The following is an 8549-nucleotide window of genomic DNA, read 5'->3' as shown; positions in this document are numbered from 1 at the left end:
ACAAAAAGTCTGCTTTGACGGTCACTACAAATAACTTGACCAGCTAAAACTGTGCAGATTTGGTTGAATAGAGATGTGAGACCTGTTTTTTTTTGCGCTGTGTGACAGTTATAGGTTTAATCACAGAATGACACTTCTATCAGCACGCTAGCGTGTGTCTTAGGTTTGTGTGAATGACACTATCAATAACTTCAATGTAAGATTTTCTTTTTGGGATAGATTTCAAGTAGGCCTGAAATACCACAAACTAGTTATTTTCAGAATGGCAAATTTGGGAATGCTTTTTCAACCCAGAACAAAAAGTCTGCTTTGACGGTCACTACAAATAACTTGACCAGCTAAAACTGTGCAGATTTGGTTGAATAGAGATGTGAGACCTGTTTTTTTTTGCGCTGTGTGACAGTTATAGGTTTAATCACAGAATGACACTTCTATCAGCACGCTAGCGTGTGTCTTAGGTTTTTCTGAATGACACTATCAATAACTTCAATGTAAGATTTTCTTTTTGGGATAGATTTCAAGTAGGCCTGAAATACCACAAACTAGTTATTTTCAGAATGGCAAATTTGGGAATGCTTTTTCAACCCAGAACAAAAAGTCTGCTTTGACGGTCACTACAAATAACTTGACCAGCTAAAACTGTGCAGATTTGGTTGAATAGAGATGTGAGACCTGTTTTTTTTTGCGCTGTGTGACAGTTATAGGTTTAATCACAGAATGACACTTCTATCAGCACGCTAGCGTGTGTCTTAGGTTTTTCTGAATGACACTATCAATAACTTCAATGTAAGATTTTCTTTTTGGGATAGATTTCAAAAAGGCCTGAAATACCACAAACTAGTTATTTTCAGAATGGCAAATTTGGGAATGCTTTTTCAACCCAGAACAAAAAGTCTGCTTTGATGGTCACTACAAATAACTTGACCAGCTAAAACTGTGCAGATTTGGTTGAATAGAGATGTGAGACCTGTTTTTTTTTGCGCTGTGTGACAGTTATAGGTTTAATCACAGAATGACACTTCTATCAGCACGCTAGCGTGTGTCTTAGGTTTTTGTGAATGACACTATCAATAACTTCAATGTAAGATTTTCTTTTTGGGATAGATTTCAAGTAGGCCTGAAATACCACAAACTAGTTATTTTCAGAATGGCAAATTTGGGAATGCTTTTTCAACCCAGAACAAAAAGTCTGCTTTGACGGTCACTACAAATAACTTGACCAGCTAAAACTGTGCAGATTTGGTTGAATAGAGATGTGAGACCTGTTTTTTTTTGCGCTGTGTGACAGTTATACGTTTAATCACAGAATGACACTTCTATCAGCACGCTAGCGTGTGTCTTAGGTTTTTCTGAATGACACTATCAATAACTTCAATGTAAGATTTTCTTTTTGGGATAGATTTCAAGTAGGCCTGAAATACCACAAACTAGTTATTTTCAGAATGGCAAATTTGGGAATGCTTTTTCAACCCAGAACAAAAAGTCTGCTTTGACGGTCACTACAAATAACTTGACCAGCTAAAACTGTGCAGATTTGGTTGAATAGAGATGTGAGACCTGTTTTTTTTTGCGCTGTGTGACAGTTATACGTTTAATCACAGAATGACACTTCTATCAGCACGCTAGCGTGTGTCTTAGGTTTTTCTGAATGACACTATCAATAACTTCAATGTAAGATTTTCTTTTTGGGATAGATTTCAAGTAGGCCTCAAATACCACAAACTAGTTATTTTCAGAATGGCAAATTTGGGAATGCTTTTTCAACCCAGAACAAAAAGTCTGCTTTGACGGTCACTACAAATAACTTGACCAGCTAAAACTGTGCAGATTTGGTTGAATAGAGATGTGAGACCTGTTTTTTTTTGCGCTGTGTGACAGTTATAGGTTTAATCACAGAATGACACTTCTATCAGCACGCTAGCGTGTGTCTTAGGTTTTTCTGAATGACACTATCAATAACTTCAATGTAAGATTTTCTTTTTGGGATAGATTTCAAGTAGGCCTGAAATACCACAAACTAGTTATTTTCAGAATGGCAAATTTGGGAATGCTTTTTCAACCCAGAACAAAAAGTCTGCTTTGATGGTCACTACAAATAACTTGACCAGCTAAAACTGTGCAGATTTGGTTGAATAGAGATGTGAGACCTGTTTTTTTTTGCGCTGTGTGACAGTTATAGGTTTAATCACAGAATGACACTTCTATCAGCACGCTAGCGTGTGTCTTAGGTTTTTGTGAATGACACTATCAATAACTTCAATGTAAGATTTTCTTTTTGGGATAGATTTCAAGTAGGCCTGAAATACCACAAACTAGTTATTTTCAGAATGGCAAATTTGGGAATGCTTTTTCAACCCAGAACAAAAAGTCTGCTTTGACGGTCACTACAAATAACTTGACCAGCTAAAACTGTGCAGATTTGGTTGAATAGAGATGTGAGACCTGTTTTTGTTTGCGCTGTGTGACAGTTATAGGTTTAATCACAGAATGACACTTCTATCAGCACGCTAGCGTGTGTCTTAGGTTTTTCTGAATGACACTATCAATAACTTCAATGTAAGATTTTCTTTTTGGGATAGATTTCAAGTAGGCCTGAAATACCACAAACTAGTTATTTTCAGAATGGCAAATTTGGGAATGCTTTTTCAACCCAGAACAAAAAGTCTGCTTTGACGGTCACTACAAATAACTTAACCAGCTAAAACTGTGCAGATTTGGTTGAATAGAGATGTGAGACCTGGTTTTTTTTGCGCTGTGTGACAGTTATAGGTTTAATCACAGAATGACACTTCTATCAGCACGCTAGCGTGTGTCTTAGGTTTTTGTGAATGACACTATCAATAACTTCAATGTAAGATTTTCTTTTTGGGATAGATTTCAAGTAGGCCTGAAATACCACAAACTAGTTATTTTCAGAATGGCAAATTTGGGAATGCTTTTTCAACCCAGAACAAAAAGTCTGCTTTGACGGTCACTACAAATAACTTGACCAGCTAAAACTGTGCAGATTTGGTTGAATAGAGATGTGAGACCTGTTTTTGTTTGCGCTGTGTGACAGTTATAGGTTTAATCACAGAATGACACTTCTATCAGCACGCTAGCGTGTGTCTTAGGTTTTTCTGAATGACACTATCAATAACTTCAATGTAAGATTTTCTTTTTGGGATAGATTTCAAGTAGGCCTGAAATACCACAAACTAGTTATTTTCAGAATGGCAAATTTGGGAATGCTTTTTCAACCCAGAACAAAAAGTCTGCTTTGACGGTCACTACAAATAACTTGACCAGCTAAAACTGTGCAGATTTGGTTGAATAGAGATGTGAGACCTGTTTTTTTTTGCGCTGTGTGACAGTTATAGGTTTAATCACAGAATGACACTTCTATCAGCACGCTAGCGTGTGTATTAGGTTTTTGTGAATGACACTATCAATAACTTCAATGTAAGATTTTCTTTTTGGGATAGATTTCAAGTAGGCCTGAAATACCACAAACTAGTTATTTTCAGAATGGCAAATTTGGGAATGATTTTTCAACCCAGAACAAAAAGTCTGCTTTGACGGTCACTACAAATAACTTGACCAGCTAAAACTGTGCAGATTTGGTTGAATAGAGATGTGAGACCTGTTTTTTTTTGCGCTGTGTGACAGTTATAGGTTTAATCACAGAATGACACTTCTATCAGCACGCTAGCGTGTGTCTTAGGTTTTTCTGAATGACACTATCAATAACTTCAATGTAAGATTTTCTTTTTGGGATAGATTTCAAGTAGGCCTGAAATACCACAAACTAGTTATTTTCAGAATGGCAAATTTGGGAATGCTTTTTCAACCCAGAACAAAAAGTCTGCTTTGACGGTCACTACAAATAACTTGACCAGCTAAAACTGTGCAGATTTGGTTGAATAGAGATGTGAGACCTGTTTTTTTTTGCGCTGTGTGACAGTTATAGGTTTAATCACAGAATGACACTTCTATCAGCACGCTAGCGTGTGTCTTAGGTTTTTGTGAATGACACTATCAATAACTTCAATGTAAGATTTTCTTTTTGGGATAGATTTCAAGTAGGCCTGAAATACCACAAACTAGTTATTTTCAGAATGGCAAATTTGGGAATGCTTTTTCAACCCAGAACAAAAAGTCTGCTTTGACGGTCACTACAAATAACTTGACCAGCTAAAACTGTGCAGATTTGGTTGAATAGAGATGTGAGACCTGTTTTTTTTTGCGCTGTGTGACAGTTATAGGTTTAATCACAGAATGACACTTCTATCAGCACGCTAGCGTGTGTCTTAGGTTTTTCTGAATGACACTATCAATAACTTCAATGTAAGATTTTCTTTTTGGGATAGATTTCAAGTAGGCCTGAAATACCACAAACTAGTTATTTTCAGAATGGCAAATTTGGGAATGCTTTTTCAACCCAGAACAAAAAGTCTGCTTTGACGGTCACTACAAATAACTTGACCAGCTAAAACTGTGCAGATTTGGTTGAATAGAGATGTGAGACCTGTTTTTTTTTGCGCTGTGTGACAGTTATAGGTTTAATCACAGAATGACACTTCTATCAGCACGCTAGCGTGTGTCTTAGGTTTTTCTGAATGACACTATCAATAACTTCAATGTAAGATTTTCTTTTTGGGATAGATTTCAAAAAGGCCTGAAATACCACAAACTAGTTATTTTCAGAATGGCAAATTTGGGAATGCTTTTTCAACCCAGAACAAAAAGTCTGCTTTGATGGTCACTACAAATAACTTGACCAGCTAAAACTGTGCAGATTTGGTTGAATAGAGATGTGAGACCTGTTTTTTTTTGCGCTGTGTGACAGTTATAGGTTTAATCACAGAATGACACTTCTATCAGCACGCTAGCGTGTGTCTTAGGTTTTTCTGAATGACACTATCAATAACTTCAATGTAAGATTTTCTTTTTGGGATAGATTTCAAGTAGGCCTGAAATACCACAAACTAGTTATTTTCAGAATGGCAAATTTGGGAATGCTTTTTCAACCCAGAACAAAAAGTCTGCTTTGACGGTCACTACAAATAACTTGACCAGCTAAAACTGTGCAGATTTGGTTGAATAGAGATGTGAGACCTGTTTTTTTTTGCGCTGTGTGACAGTTATAGGTTTAATCACAGAATGACACTTCTATCAGCACGCTAGCGTGTGTCTTAGGTTTTTGTGAATGACACTATCAATAACTTCAATGTAAGATTTTCTTTTTGGGATAGATTTCAAGTAGGCCTGAAATATCACAAATTAGTTATTTTCAGAATGGCAAATTTGGGAATGCTTTTTCAACCCAGAACAAAAAGTCTGCTTTGACGGTCACTACAAATAACTTGACCAGCTAAAACTGTGCAGATTTGGTTGAATAGAGATGTGAGACCTGTTTTTTTTTGCGCTGTGTGACAGTTATAGGTTTAATCACAGAATGACACTTCTATCAGCACGCTAGCGTGTGTCTTAGGTTTTTGTGAATGACACTATCAATAACTTCAATGTAAGATTTTCTTTTTGGGATAGATTTCAAGTAGGCCTGAAATACCACAAACTAGTTATTTTCAGAATGGCAAATTTGGGAATGCTTTTTCAACCCAGAACAAAAAGTCTGCTTTGACGGTCACTACAAATAACTTGACCAGCTAAAACTGTGCAGATTTGGTTGAATAGAGATGTGAGACCTGTTTTTTTTTGCGCTGTGTGACAGTTATAGGTTTAATCACAGAATGACACTTCTATCAGCACGCTAGCGTGTGTCTTAGGTTTTTCTAAATGACACTATCAATAACTTCAATGTAAGATTTTCTTTTTGGGATAGATTTCAAATAGGCCTGAAATACCACAAACTAGTTATTTTCAGAATGGCAAATTTGGGAATGCTTTTTCAACCCAGAACAAAAAGTCTGCTTTGACGGTCACTACAAATAACTTGACCAGCTAAAACTGTGCAGATTTGGTTGAATAGAGATGTGAGACCTGTTTTTTTTTGCGCTGTGTGACAGTTATAGGTTTAATCACAGAATGACACTTCTATCAGCACGCTAGCGTGTGTCTTAGGTTTTTCTGAATGACACTATCAATAACTTCAATGTAAGATTTTCTTTTTGGGATAGATTTCAAATAGGCCTGAAATACCACAAACTAGTTATTTTCAGAATGGCAAATTTGGGAATGCTTTTTCAACCCAGAACAAAAAGTCTGCTTTGATGGTCACTACAAATAACTTGACCAGCTAAAACTGTGCAGATTTGGTTGAATAGAGATGTGAGACCTGTTTTTTTTTGCGCTGTGTGACAGTTATAGGTTTAATCACAGAATGACACTTCTATCAGCACGCTAGCGTGTGTCTTAGGTTTTTGTGAATGACACTATCAATAACTTCAATGTAAGATTTTCTTTTTGGGATAGATTTCAAGTAGGCCTGAAATACCACAAACTAGTTATTTTCAGAATGGCAAATTTGGGAAAGCTTTTTCAACCCAGAACAAAAAGTCTGCTTTGACGGTCACTACAAATAACTTAACCAGCTAAAACTGTGCAGATTTGGTTGAATAGAGATGTGAGACCTGGTTTTGTTTGCGCTGTGTGACAGTTATAGGTTTAATCACAGAATGACACTTCTATCAGCACGCTAGCGTGTGTCTTAGGTTTTTCTGAATGACACTATCAATAACTTCAATGTAAGATTTTCTTTTTGGGATAGATTTCAAGTAGGCCTGAAATACCACAAACTAGTTATTTTCAGAATGGCAAATTTGGGAATGCTTTTTCAACCCAGAACAAAAAGTCTGCTTTGACGGTCACTACAAATAACTTAACCAGCTAAAACTGTGCAGATTTGGTTGAATAGAGATGTGAGACCTGGTTTTTTTTGCGCTGTGTGACAGTTATAGGTTTAATCACAGAATGACACTTCTATCAGCACGCTAGCGTGTGTCTTAGGTTTTTGTGAATGACACTATCAATTACTTCAATGTAAGATTTTCTTTTTGGGATAGATTTCAAGTAGGCCTGAAATACCACAAACTAGTTTTTTCAGAATGGCAAATTTGGGAATGCTTTTTCAACCCAGAACAAAAAGTCTGCTTTGACGGTCACTACAAATAACTTGACCAGCTAAAACTGTGCAGATTTGGTTGAATAGAGATGTGAGACCTGTTTTTTTTTGCGCTGTGTGACAGTTATAGGTTTAATCACAGAATGACACTTCTATCAGCACGCTAGCGTGTGTCTTAGGTTTTTCTGAATGACACTATCAATAACTTCAATGTAAGATTTTCTTTTTGGGATAGATTTCAAGTAGGCCTGAAATACCACAAACTAGTTATTTTCAGAATGGCAAATTTGGGAATGCTTTTTCAACCCAGAACAAAAAGTCTGCTTTGACGGTCACTACAAATAACTTGACCAGCTAAAACTGTGCAGATTTGGTTGAATAGAGATGTGAGACCTGTTTTTTTTTGCGCTGTGTGACAGTTATAGGTTTAATCACAGAATGACACTTCTATCAGCACGCTAGCGTGTGTCTTAGGTTTTTCTGAATGACACTATCAATAACTTCAATGTAAGATTTTCTTTTTGGGATAGATTTCAAGTAGGCCTGAAATACCACAAACTAGTTATTTTCAGAATGGCAAATTTGGGAATGCTTTTTCAACCCAGAACAAAAAGTCTGCTTTGACGGTCACTACAAATAACTTGACCAGCTAAAACTGTGCAGATTTGGTTGAATAGAGATGTGAGACCTGTTTTTTTTTGCGCTGTGTGACAGTTATAGGTTTAATCACAGAATGACACTTCTATCAGCACGCTAGCGTGTGTCTTAGGTTTTTGTGAATGACACTATCAATAACTTCAATGTAAGATTTTCTTTTTGGGATAGATTTCAAGTAGGCCTGAAATACCACAAACTAGTTATTTTCAGAATGGCAAATTTGGGAATGCTTTTTCAACCCAGAACAAAAAGTCTGCTTTGACGGTCACTACAAATAACTTGACCAGCTAAAACTGTGCAGATTTGGTTGAATAGAGATGTGAGACCTGTTTTTTTTTGCGCTGTGTGACAGTTATAGGTTTAATCACAGAATGACACTTCTATCAGCACGCTAGCGTGTGTCTTAGGTTTTTGTGAATGACACTATCAATAACTTCAATGTAAGATTTTCTTTTTGGGATAGATTTCAAGTAGGCCTGAAATACCACAAACTAGTTATTTTCAGAATGGCAAATTTGGGAATGCTTTTTCAACCCAGAACAAAAAGTCTGCTTTGACGGTCACTACAAATAACTTGACCAGCTAAAACTGTGCAGATTTGGTTGAATAGAGATGTGAGACCTGTTTTTTTTTGCGCTGTGTGACAGTTATAGGTTTAATCACAGAATGACACTTCTATCAGCACGCTAGCGTGTGTCTTAGGTTTTTCTGAATGACACTATCAATAACTTCAATGTAAGATTTTCTTTTTGGGATAGATTTCAAATAGGCCTGAAATACCACAAACTAGTTATTTTCAGAATGGCAAATTTGGGAATGCTTTTTCAAC

Source organism: Bufo bufo, chromosome 4 (genome assembly GCF_905171765.1).
Source record: "Bufo bufo chromosome 4, aBufBuf1.1, whole genome shotgun sequence".
Classification (NCBI taxonomy): Eukaryota; Metazoa; Chordata; class Amphibia; order Anura; family Bufonidae; genus Bufo; species Bufo bufo.
The sequence above is the reverse complement of the archived record's forward strand: the minus strand, read 5'-3'. Positions refer to the sequence as shown.